This window comes from Pleurodeles waltl, chromosome 9, assembly GCF_031143425.1.
Source record: "Pleurodeles waltl isolate 20211129_DDA chromosome 9, aPleWal1.hap1.20221129, whole genome shotgun sequence".
Taxonomy (NCBI): domain Eukaryota; kingdom Metazoa; phylum Chordata; class Amphibia; order Caudata; family Salamandridae; genus Pleurodeles; species Pleurodeles waltl.
Genome location: NC_090448.1, coordinates 395,786,286 through 395,799,964, shown reverse-complemented (window position 1 = coordinate 395,799,964; position 13,679 = coordinate 395,786,286). Strand labels below are relative to the sequence as shown.

At 42.4% G+C, this 13,679-nt stretch overlaps 1 protein-coding gene across 1 annotated transcript in view; it reads right to left on the bottom strand.

Moving 5' to 3' along the window:
- SAC3D1 (SAC3 domain containing 1) overlaps nucleotides 1-13,196 on the bottom strand; it is a 44,452-nt gene extending 31,256 nt beyond the window's left edge. The window contains exon 1 of the mRNA XM_069207100.1: nucleotides 13,117-13,196. The gene's annotated coding sequence lies outside the window, so the exon portion shown is untranslated. The remainder of the gene's footprint in view (nucleotides 1-13,116) is intronic.
- Between the last annotated feature and the right edge of the window lie 483 nt (nucleotides 13,197-13,679).

Sequence of the window (13,679 nt, the reverse complement as noted above, 5' to 3'; positions counted from 1 at the left end):
GAATAGATTAGAGTCCTATACAGAGGCAGAGTTGAGATACTTGTGCCCAAGGATTACGAGAGAGGTGAGCAAGGTACATCAGAGATTAGCAGATTTGGCAGACAAACATGGCATAGAAACTGAGAAGATGAAACATTTGAAGGAGTTACAGATTTGATTTTGAGGCAAAAGATTTTGAACACATGAGGTCAGCCGGAACGAAGGCACACCTTAAAGAACTACTGCAGAGTGCTCAGGTCTGGGAAGCATTAGACAAGTGGGAAGGCAGATGGGTAAAGAAAATAGACAAAAGGAAAAGAGATTCCTTGGAGCTGAAGGAGAATGTACAGCAGGACAAAGATCCAGTGAAGATTTTGCCAATGAGAGAAATTCCAGGGGGAAATTTAGTTCATGTCCCTTGAAGTAGGAGTGACATTTTGTCATTTATGAATAATTATCCAAACTTGAGAGAGAAGCCAGTAGAGTGGTATCAGCAGACAGACAGGTTTGTGAAACTTGCAAAGTTTTGTGGGAGGATTTGAACACATTACTGGAGATAGTGGTTCCAGCTGACGTATGGGTTGAGTGTAAGAGGACTGCAGACTGGCCAACAAGTGAACCAGCGAGAGATAAGAATACAGGTGCATCGTCTCCTGAGGTAATGAAATATTACTATAAGGCAATGGTCTCCAAACTTTTTAATGCCGCCCCCCCCCCCAGTTAAAAAATAAAAATCATTGCTCCCCCCCCCACAGAATTTTTCATAATTATTTTATAAAGCTGGCAATGTTTAAATATGTCTAGTCCTATTTAAACATTGCTGTTAAGTACTGATACCTTTTTAAAAATGCAATAACATGCTTCTACTTCAAACAAAGGCCTGTTATCTGCATAATGCTTCTTTTGGCCTGAGATCACTTGAGGCCGCCCTAAGGTGGCCCACCACCCAGTTTGAAGACCGCGCTATAAGGTGATTGAATTTCTAAAAACAAGGATTTCGCCCCAAAATATTGAGTGGCAGAGGATTGATAGGACAGTGCAGGAAGGAAGGAGTCAATACATGCGTACTATGAGAGATTGTTGAAGGCGTTCAAGGAGTATAGTGATAGAGAAGCAATTGAGCCGAAAGACAAGCTGCATTTTGTGTTCAGATTTGTGGAAGGATTGAGACCTGAGATTGGTCAGATGATTAATAGTCATTTGATTTGCTGGCAAGCGAAGCCGATCGATGAGATGCTGCAGTATGCTAAAATACTTTAGTGATGAGATTGAATTGAGATTAAGTTGAAGCAGAAAAGTTGAGAGAGAAGGTGATGGTGATGCAGATTAAAGCAGCTCAGACACAAGTGCAGGGAAGTTTTGTGCAGCAGATGCCACAGCCGCAGGGAAATGTTGTGTTCCAGCCTCAGATGGGAGTTAGAGGTCATGGAGGTAATATGGATCGTGGTTCAGATTTGAATACTGTAGTGGTTCAGAACGAGGTGCAGGGAATGAAGAAGCTATTGTCGTGTCACATTTGCGGAGCCGTGGTACACTGGAAGTAGGAATGTCCGATGATGGTGCAGGAAGGTGTTGTTCAGCAAGGTAATGACATCAATTCATTTCAGAATGTGAAAGGACCACGACTAAGGGATCCCAATCCAAATTTTCTGAATAATGTGAATCAAATGCAGAATTTTCAGCCTATGCAATAGGTGCAAATGCCCCATGCACAAATGTCACAATTGCAGCTGATGCAGCAACAGGTTCCCATGGTACCAAGGGACATATGTACGAAAGCTTTTTCCCATAGACACAGAATGGGTAAAATCCTTTGGTACATCTGGCCCCTAGACAGCAAATGCAGATAACTCAAGCCCCGATGGAGCAGCAACAGATGATGCTTTCTCTTCAGGTCACAGGTCAGAGACAAGACAGAAGTAGTAACACAGTGCACCAATTCCCGTTACACAGTGAGAATGAAATAAATGGTGACTGGAGAGCGACAGTTCAGACGAGGAGCCATGTGTGCTTGCGACTTCTTTAGAATTATATCAGAGAAGACCCTATGTGAGGCGAAAGGTCATGGGTAACAGAGTTTCATTCTTGGTGGACACAGGAGCTACACGCTCTACAGTGAGAAGCACAGAAATCCAGAATTTGCCCCTTTCAGGTCGAACAGTTCAGGTCGTTGGGGTAGCAAACCAATATCTGACAAATCCAATCACAGATCCAGTGCAAGTTGAGATTAACAATTTTCAGGGACTGCATAAATGTGTAGTCTGTGATTCGAGTCCGGTATCCCTATTGAGAAGACATTTTCTATGGAAGACGAAGTGTTTGATTACTTGCTCAAATGATGGAATTGAGATTCAGACAAACAATGATGATGAGGAAGACCAAGCCCTAGAAACAGAGTGTGAAACTACAAATGATTAGTACCCCTTGTTTGAGTTTTTCCGGATGTTCACAGTGAAAGAGCTCCATTCCGATTTGCAGGGAACAGTACAAGAGAACGTGTGGGATTTGACAGGAAAAGAAGTAGGTCTGATTAAAGGAGGGGAGCCGTTCAAAGTCACCTTAAATCCAAAGGCAGTGTTTCCCCAACATCCACAGTACAACATGACACAAGATGTCTTGATGAAAGTGGCGCAGATAATTGCTGATTTTGTGAAGCAGGGAGTTCTGAAAGAAGTGTTGAGAAGTCCATGTAATACACCAATAATGGGTTTGAAGAAGCCATGTGGGAAGGTTCAGATTGTTCAGGATTTGAGAAAAATAAATGAGATTGTGGTCAAGTGTTGTCCCGTAGTGCCCAATCCAGCTGTGATAAGGTTTCAGATTCATGTGATGCAGAGTGGTTTACAGTCACTGATTTGTCACAAGCATTCTTTTCCGTGCCTCTTCATGAGGATAGCCAATTTCTCTTTTGTTTCAAATTTCTGGATCGGGTCTATTACTGGTGTAGACTTCCTCAAGGGTATACAGAGTCACCTTCCTTGTTCAACCAGATCTTGAAAAAGAACTTGGAGTCATTAGAATTGCCATTTCAATCGAATTTGGTGCAGTACATTGATGACTTATTGATTGCATCCAAGACAAGGGATGAGTGTAAGTATGACTCGATTGCCTTGTTGAACCATTTGTGAAAATATGGTCATGAAGTCTCACCGATGAAATTGCGGTACTGTCAGAAGGTAACGAAATATTTGGGTCACCAGATTGAGAAAAGGTAGAGGAAAATATCCAGAGAAAGGATTACAATGATACTGCAGATAAGTCCCCCGACTACACAGGGAGATGTCAGGATGTTTTTAGGGATGGTGGGTTATTGTCACCAATGGATCCCGAATTTTTCCAGAAATTTCAAGACCACTGCAGAAGCTGACTCATAAGGAAGTCACAGACCCCATAGTGTTAGATCAGGATGAGATGAGAGCGTTCACTGAGCTGAGAGAGTGTTTGTGCAGATCTCCAGCATTGGGTATGCCTGATTACACAAAGCCTTTCACATTGTTTTGTCATGAGTGTGATGCATGTTCATTGTCCGTCTTGACCCAGGCCCATCGAGGTGCTCATCCCCCAGTAGCATATTTTTCAGCTACTTTGGACCCAGTTGCAGCTGCCTTACCAGGTTGTTTGCGTGCAGTTGCCACAGTTGGTCAGAGTCTTTTATAGTGTGAAGGTCTGTTGATGGAATATCCCCTGACTGTAATGGTCCCTCACTCAATTGAGATTTTACTGACAAGGATGAAAACCCAATACTTGACTGGTGCTAGGTTGACTTGGGTATGAGACGAGTATTCTGGGATCACCAAACGTGACACTGAAAAGATGTACAGTGCTGAACCCAGCAACTTTACTTCCAAGTGAAAATACTGAAATTAAGAAAAAGGAAGATGTTGAACATGATTGTCTCGAAGTAACTGAGTTATGCACAAAACTGAGACCTGACATTTGAGATACCCAAGAAAATGACCAAATTATCTTTGTCGATGGTTCTTGTTTGAGAGATAATACAGGGACACTGAGAGGAGGATATGCCGTGTGCACGATTACAGGTACCTTGGAAGCTTCCTGGCTTCAAGGAGTGTATACTGCCCAGATAGCGGAACTGGTCGCTCTTACTAGAGCGCATCATGTTTATGCTCAATTGATAGTTACAATCTAGCGAAACTGCTACTTAGGGAACTGATACCGCGTTTCGGGTTTCCGATCTCTTTAGGATCAGATAGGGGAAGTCACTTCAATAACGAGGTGATTAAATTATTGTGTGCAGCATTGAACATTGAGCAGAAGTTGCATTGCAGTTACCGCCCTGAAGCATCAGGACTAGTGGAGCAGATGAATGGTACCTTGAGGTCAAGAATTGCAAAGATGTGTGCAGCTACGAATTTGAAATGGCCCGATGCATTGCCTTTAGTGTTGATGTCAATGAGAAACACACCTGACAGGACTGTCGTCTCATGGGCAGAGCAATGAGATTACCAGCGGTGCCAGCAAATGCATGTGTCAACCTTACAAATGATATGGTGTTGGATTACTGCAAGGGTCTGGCTGATGTAGTCTGCACTTTTTCTCAGCAGGTGGGGGCCACCACACTGCCACCGATCCAGTACCCAGGGCACAACATGAGAGCTGGAGATTGGTTTGTCGTCCGAAAGCATGTGAGAAAGACGTGTTTGGAGCCTCGTTGGAAGGGACCGTATCAAGTGGTCCTGACAACTACGACAGCTGTGAAGTGTGCTGGGATCCCGAACTGGATTCACGCAAGTCACACGAAGAAAGTGGCATGTCCACTGGATCATGAAGAAGCGTTGTTGAGAGTACCAACAACAGTGAGACAAATCTCAGAGCAGGAAGGAGAACGAAGAGGAACTGAGACCCGATCGGAGCTCACTGAGGACGGTTCAGTTACTCCTGTGAGAGACAAGGGTAAAAACCTCAAGGAAAGTATCGGAGGACCTATCCCAACTGGAGCAGCAGGAGAGCATGATCAGAGAAGGGCTTTCCCAGAATCAGACGATTCTGAGAAACAAGCAGAGCAATTGCTAGACCTAGGAGGGGAAGGAGTTGAGGTGGATCAAAGTCAAAGTGATCTGACTCCTCCTGAACCGGTTGCAGGTCCGTCAAGAGGAAACACCACAGAGAAAGAAAAGGCTTAAAGTTCAATCTTGAAGAGATTACTGACAGAATGCTCACTGAAAGGAGAGAAGTGGCCAAAATTGCAAGTCAAGAAAAAGAAAGAGATGGTTGTCGAACCAACTATAGCGGAAGAAGTAGATACAACGAGAAAAGAAGAATTAAGTGAAGGAGAGTTGAATGGTGATCTAAAGTTGAAGAGACAGAGAATCGCAAGTCGAAGGTACGCAGGTCCTGAATGGGCTATGCAACTACAAACGAATGGCAGCAAGAGTTTATGTCTTTTTGTTTTGACAGGGAAGTTCCAAGTCAATATTTTGAGGTGACATGAAGAAGGTTGATGAACTGAACTATTGAAACAATCTGAGAGAAATATTTTTTAGAAAGAAACTGTTGAAAGTAACCGGCAAAGACATTTGATAACCTGATTTTGACAAAGCTGCTAACTGATTTTGACAAGGAAGAAGGGCTCCTGGAAGTGAAACTGAACTGCTGAAAGAAGAATTGTCTATTTTTTTATTTTTGCTGCAAGCTTTCTAAATTCCTTCTGCTTTCTGATTCTTTACAGATCATGGCTGACTCAGGTAAGCAGGTTAGAGATGCTAGGCGCTGTAAATATATGAGCATTGGATTGGCAATTATGTGTGGGATATTGTTTATAGTATGGATTGTGGGTAAGTCCGTTCTTGATGCGAAAGGAGCCAACCAAACTTCCACTTTTGAAACGGCATTAGAGAAGTTTAAGTTAGATGAGAAATATTTGCATGATTATACTAATGCACAGGAAAAAATTTCTTCTAATGTTTTCTATCGCTTATCGAGTGAGTATGTTGATCCAATGGATGTGAAGAATTGTTTTGTGTGTATGCAGATTCCTTTATCAGTCGAGGAAGGAGCCACATATTAACGCTTGCCGTTAACATATGGGATAAGTTGTAGTCTGTTACTAACAAGGTTTTATAACCAGGAGTATATTCAGTACTTTTACTCTAATCATGATCTTGTGTTTTCGTTTGTTCCCATAATTAGATATTTGAGTAAAAAAAGCTAAGGATAATGACATAGTATTAGTTAGAGGAGTCTTTGAACCTACATTGACTTTTGGCACAGCCTATGCGCATAAGAATAACCTGACATGCTTGCTTACACCTTTAGAGAAGAGCTTCTTAGATCATACTGATGACAGGAGAAAGGCGCTAAAAGAGAAATGAGAAAAAGCCTTAAAGAAAAGGACGTACAAGAATGATTATTCTTACAGTGCGATTAAAACGCAAGGGAAATTAGCTTTATATGCACTACACGTAGGGAAGCTTTGTATATATAGGCCTAAGTCGCGCACTGACACTTTATTTGTGGGTACGAGTAAACGCAGGCATGTGTTTTTTGTTTCAGAGTAAATGGACATTTATGTTGAATGGGCGAGACCCTGCAATTCCAGGGATATATTATATTTGTGGACTTAATGCTTATTACCGTCTTCCAAGAGGATGGTATGGGACATGTTATTTGGGGGTAGTTTTCCCAGAGATTTACCAGATGGAGGATTTGAAAAGGCTTCCGAAATAGACTGAATTACATCATAAGAGACAGAGGAGGGAGTCCTCTTCAGCGATAGTGGGAGACATATTTGGTGCGGTGATTCCTTTATTAGGAGTCATCCTGAATTTGATTAAGATTCGAAAGTTGTCTACTATTTTGGATAACATGCTGACAAATTTTTCAGGGGCTATACTGATAGATACTGAATTAGCTGCGGATAGAGCTATGACCCTTTAAAATCGTCTTGCTTTAAACATTCTTTTAGTGAAGGATGGCGGAGTATGTAGAATGATTAACTCTAGGTATTGTTGTTCATATATTCCAGATAATAGTTAAGAGATAAGAGACTTAGGGCCAGATGTAGCAAAAAAAACATTTTGCGAGTTGCAAATTGCAAATAATAGCGACTCGCAATTTGCATCTCGCAAAATGTTATGCAGAAAGGTGTCTCAGACACCTTCTGCGACTCGCTATTGGGTCGCAAAGACCCACCTCATGAATATTAATGAGGTGGGTCGCAGTTTGCGACCCCATGCATTCACAGGGATGGTGGCCTGCTGGAGACAGCAGACCACCATGTCTGTGACTGCTTTTAAATAAAGCAGTTTTTTTTTCTTTTTGCAGCCCGTTTTCCTTAAAGGAAAACGAGCTGCAAAACGAAAAAAATTCCGAAACCATTTTGTTTCGTTTTTTTCAGAGTAGGCAGTGGTCCCTGCCTGCTCTGAAAAAAAAAATTGGGGGCATTCACAAAGGGGAAAGGGTCCCATGGGGACCCCTTCCCTTTTGCGAATGTGTTACCATCCACTTCAAGTGGATGGTAACTGCGAGTTGGTTTGCGACCGCATTCGCGGTCACAAACCAACTCAGCATGGCGATGCGGTCGCAAATAGGAAAGGAACACCCCTTCTTATTTGCGAGTCACAACCTCAAATTGCGAGTCGGAACCGACTCACAATTTGAGGTTGTGCATCGCGTTAAGCCTTTTGCCTGTCGCAAACTGCGTTTTTCACAGTTTGTGAGGCGCAAAAGGCTTCCTACATCTGGCCCTTACCTAGTAATCTGACAAATGCAAGTCCTGATTTGAAATAACTGAAAGAACCAGGTGTTTGGGAAAAAGTTGGCAAAGGATTTGCTTCAGTAGGAAATTGGCTCAGCAACATTTGGAATGGGGTGCTATTGAAAATATTACAGGGAATATTAATTGTTGTGGTTTATATAATTGGGATATGGGGATTATGTAAATTATGCAAAAGAATACAATTGAAAAGTTCTAAGAATAATAAGAGAAGGGAAGAAAAGAAAAGGGAAAGAATTTACAGGGAAGATTCAAGGAGAAGACAACATTTTGAAGAAATTGAATTATAAACGTTGTGGGTGGAAATTAGTGTGATGACACATTTAGTCATCAGAGGAGGGATTTCTAGAGCAGGTGTTTTAATTAGAAATTAATAATGAGTGTTTATGTAATTTGAATAAATGAATTATGTAGAAATTCAATAACGTAGAGAAAAAGAATGCATGCGTTTGAAAATGTGACCTCGAAGAATGTCCACCAGTGTTCACGAACTGTACCAGTTGATGATTAATACTTATGAAATATTGCAATTGTACTAGATTAATATAGCAGTATGTCTTTTTAAGGGTTATGTAGTATGCTATAGCTTATTAATTGTAGGCCTTAATTTAGCAAGCGTCTTGGCCTAGTTTTGTCAGGCCTTATGTAAAAGCTGTATTCCTTAGCAGTTAATAGAAAATGCTGACAGAGTGAACTAAACTGTGAAATGCCCATTGTCTTGTTAAATGCGCTTAACAGAAGCTTTTCATGAGAACTGACTAACAGGAGATGATGTTCCTAGCAGTGTAACAATTGATGTGTGAGATGTACTTTCCCAGGATGAGAACAATGAAGACACTGACTGGAGCTGAAGATGCAACGATATTGTTACCTGAAGAGCCGAATGATGAGGACATCGTAAAGTGAACCAATCAACTTCATCAGAAGAGTGAAATATTAGAATTCATAGATTTGGTATAGAAATATTATTGGGTAGAGTATAAACGTACGATTAACTGACCAATAGGGAGCTAGGGGATAGTTAAGGTGACTTTGATATAACAACGCGACAGAGGGTAAAGACCTCAGACTTTATGCCAATTTGAGATGTGATAGAGAGAAAAGAAAAGACTTTAGAAGTGATTCGAGATTCTGTCATTGGGCTCATACTGTCTGAGAGCCTGATGTTTTGCTGATCGATTGATGACCTGAGGATGAAGACTGATTCTGCTTGCTGACCCATACCGTGGGTAGGTAGATATGACGAAATGTGACTGTTATGCATTTTATGCCTTTTCTTTCTAGGTACCAACTGCGCTGTTTTGTTAGATCCATAGCTAGATGTTTTTCTAAATTTGTGTTCTGAATTGTTTTGCATGAAGCCCAACATACTGATGCTAATCTGACGTTAGTTGAGGGTATTCAATTAAGTGAATCGAATTTCGGGGACAAATGTTTGAGGAGTTATCTTGCTGAATTCTATGTATGTCATTTCTTTATTGCAACTGATTCTGCTATTGATTTACATTGTGGCACTAGAATGTGTTGTGATTCAAGCTTTGATTTGATTGTGTTTCTTTCGCCACTTCGGACAACCAGTATTGTTCATATATGCGTTTCATTTGATATTGAGATTCATCTACATGACTTTAGATTTGTTAATATAAGGGAAATAAAAAGTACTAAACTTTACTAAGATGTGGTTATTCATGACTGAGAGGTCATGGTGCATGACATTTAATGACTCCATTCATTATACTGAATAATAATGATTGTTGATTATTGTAAATTGATTATTGAGTATGTACTGGAGCTATGGTAAGAACTTCCTAAATAAGTCAAAAGGTTCATCGACCTATTTGCGCCCCCTTGTAAGTTTACCTATTAAGTTATGAAGCGCTAACATTGGCCACGCCCCACGTGGATGTATATTTGAAGGAAAGAATGTGAACTCAAAGGAATAACTTCAGCATTGTTGACGACAGCCATTTGTGTACTCTTACTTTCCTCCAAACCTAGTGGAAACCCCACAGCCTTCCCATTACATGCGTTTCGTGATTGGGTAGAAGGTACACAGCATTCTTTTTGGCAGGAGTGAAATCTCATCTGGAGTTGAAGTCTCTGCCACTCCCCTTATTGCGTCCATTAAACCTACCTCTTTGAAAGGACTGATGTTGCGTACTGTGCTGTTGCTGACCTTGTTGGGGAAAGGGATGTGTTGGATGCTAAACCTGCCTGTTGGAAGGGGTGCCTGACTAAGGTTGTTAGCTGCCTGGGAATAACCAGGGTAACTGTGGACCACCCATACATTTAGCAATGTGAGTTGTTTTTTACTTGTTCTAAAACCTATTGTGCATCTGGGCTGAAAAGGTAGGTGCCACCAAATGGTAAGCCTTGTACCTCTTGTTTTCCAAGGCGAAAACCAAAGGCATGTGGAAAAGCGCAGCAAAGCAATATGACAGTGGCGTTAATTTGCCAGCATTTGGAATAATCTCCCCCTCTGTGACAATGCCCATGCAACTCCGGTGATGACACGCTCTGGCAATTCCTCTCAATTCTGATTTGCAACACCACCGCAATTCCAGAACCGACAAACAACTCAGTCAATTCACTCGAACCTTTACCCACAAAACACAGATGGCTGCTAGGAGTAAAACCATGAGAGCTCTGCCCAGGCATCGCAATCTTGATTTGCATTCTACCTCTTGGTCTGCAGCACCCCAGATATCCCAGAAAGATGCTGCAGACTTAGCTCTGTAAATGCAATACACTTAAATACTGCTGTGCAACATGCTCTGCTACATTAGCCCGGGCCCCAAATCCAGCTCTGGACATGAACCTTGATCCTATCAACACTTCTTGCTATTCCAGTACTGGACTTGCAGTACCTCAGCCAATGCACCTCAATTCCAACTTATAGAATAAAGGACTATTAAAATACTGAGGCGCGCACGCGCACACACACCTCTGCTAGGGCATCTCACGCCTTGCATGCAGCTTTCCCCATTGTTTAACTAAGACAAACACAGTTCTGCCAATGCACTTTTACCCTGTTATTCAGGAACACCTGATATTTAGCAGTGACACATACACACGCACCCCATCACCATAAGTACACTTTAATGAGGAAGGTCAAAAAAAATGCTGGCGTACAGGGACACTGTGACAGCTCTTCCAAAGCCCTATACTGCCACATCCCCCGTTATTTCAGCACACAAACCCAAGACACAGAGCTGTTAGTGCTCCTCTAGCCTGACTCACAACGTGTCCCAATTCTTCAACGATACACCATGCCCAATACTATTGCATTCACTGGCATTACAGCCTGACGACTCCTACACAAGTCTGTAAAGAAACCTCAGTCTACACTGCAGAACCTCCTGCAATACTTGATACCTGCATTATGGTCTCCCACGGCAACCCATTGCTGCCGTTATAACGGCAACAGCACACATTCAGTTATGTCAGTACACCTTGTTACAGATGTGTAGCGCCACCATTGCAGTACTGAATCCACAGACAGCTGTTTCCGAAAAAGGAATAACTGCAGCATTGTTGAAGACAATCCTAGACTGCGGCACCACTTGCTATCCCCGCAATGGAGTATACACCAGCTCTGCCAGTGCCCCTAGATCACATCCTACACCATTCATTGTTTCCATTGAGCCCTAAAAGGCTCTGAAGGGCACCTCAATCTTAAGTATTTTCGGGGCCCTGGGCAAGTCATATTTTGAGGCCCCCTGTTTTGAATAATTGTCAGTATTACTACTGTTGTGGTAACTGATGTTAGTGTAATGTCCAACAATATTAAAGCATGTTAAACTTTCAGAAAAGGAATGGCACAAAAACAACTTATTTTTTGTCAGAGTCCCAAAAATACCTATGATTACACTACAGAGGGGAAGAGATTAAGATGAAGAAATATACTAAAGTGGTGTAGAGAGAGAGATCCTGTTTCCGAGATCCCTATAAAGATGGGGCCCGAGGAAATTGCCCATTTTGGCCATGCCTTAAACGTCTCTGGCACGATGCATATTTGGATATTCCAGCAATGAGGCTCAAAAGCATATGTGGCGATGCACCTAGATCATTATTTTCAGCACATCACCCCACCCCACACACAGGCGCACGCTTACTTTATTGCTATTTATGGTCATACACACAGTATTGGCACTATACAGCTGTCCTAATCAATGGCACACCTTGATTTCCCATTTTATTACAAGAAATAGATGCACATAATTCTGTCAGTGCACCTCAATGTTGATCTGTTATACATGTTGCATTCAGGCTCGGCACCAAAACACAACGCATATAAATCCTACCCTGCAGCGTACAGCCCTATTCCATGACGTAACAGACAGTTGTACAAATGTGCTTCAGTCAAGTAGGGTAGGACTGGGACAGAAAACAGGTCCAGACAAAAATAAAAGTAGCCCTCATTGGTGAACTCCAACGCTAAAACAGAGGCCCAGGTTTTCAAACTGGGGCAGTTTTGAACTTGTAAAGACACGCTGTTTTAGTGTTTTGCAAGGTGTGGAAGACTGCATGGATTTCAGCTGGCAGGAGGCAATGTTTGTTCTAATATCACAGAAATCAAGAGTACCAAACCAGCCCAGCAGACCATAAAATCGGCTGTCAAACAACCAAACCGACCCACATACTGACTTGTCAGACAAGCCCATCGGTTTCTGACCGATTGCCCTGTAGGCAAGTCCGACCCTTCTGCCCTGTGACTCTAAGCTATCAGCCTCAATTGCTGCCAGAAGCACAAACGCTGGTTCAAGTACTGAGAAAATCCTTCATTCACTGCACTACAAATAAGCATTACCCATATCTAGCAGCTCCTTATAATATTCTAGTAAGAGACGAACTCTATACTACCACTTCGTGAAAGTGCAAACGAGGATGCAATAAAAGTATGACTGGGAGGGAGGGTCTGCTGAAGGTGCAATGGGGAAGGGAGAAAGGGACACGGGAACAATGTTTTCCTTCAGATTCACCTACGTTTTCTGGTGATATAGCTTAGTAGCTGAACACCTACTACAGTACCCTTTCCAGCGCAAGGCTTTAATTACTTCTTTTACTATCCTTCTGTGGTGAATTGTGTTATCTTACCAAGCGCCATAATAATGTTTTCCTCAACAAAATCACCTCAATGGGAACAGGGCTTTCTTTTTGTTATTTTGGTGACGATGTCGGTACGGCAATTATGAGGCGATACGAATGCTCCAAACGCTTCCGCTCACACTTTGCTGTTAACAGACTGCTGACCTAGAGCGTGTTTTGAATGGAAAGGAGTACAGAAAACCTTTCCGCTTAAGCAAGCGTACAAATGAACTTCCTTTCCTTTAGTTACCGCCCACCCGACTTCAGTTGTCCACACGCTCCTTCCTTACGGCCAGCATCTCTGCTGTACTCACCAGCAGCCTGCTACCTTCTGCGCGACCCGGTTGCTCAGCACAGATTGAAACTTCCTGGTAAGAACTTCCTGTTACGTATCCCACAATGCACTTTTCTGTAGTTTTTAAGTCAAATCCATCGTGCACAACGTGGCCCGTGTTACAGCGCCAGAGGTACTGCAATGAACACAGGAGCAATGCTTAATTTGAGCTGATGGTTACTGGTGGGGACCACCGGCACTTATTTTTCTGCATCGGCTATTGACAGAGATTAAGAAAGGGAGAGGGAGAAACTCACAAACGGGAAACAAGTGGAAAGACAAAGACGAACAAGCATTGGCAACAGGTGCGCTCTAGGATTTGTGCTAAGGGAGCTGCATAAACAGGGCTGGTTGGGCCACGAAGATGCAGGAGCGTGGCCGCCATTGATGCAGCAGTGGCACCAGGATCCAGAGGCTAAAAGGCCTTCTAGAACCCTAGTAATGACTGTATTTTATTACCTAAAACAGCAGTCAAAGGATCCATTTCCTTGGCTGCTACACTACTGTGAAGATGAATGGGCAGTGGTCAAACATCAAAGTAAT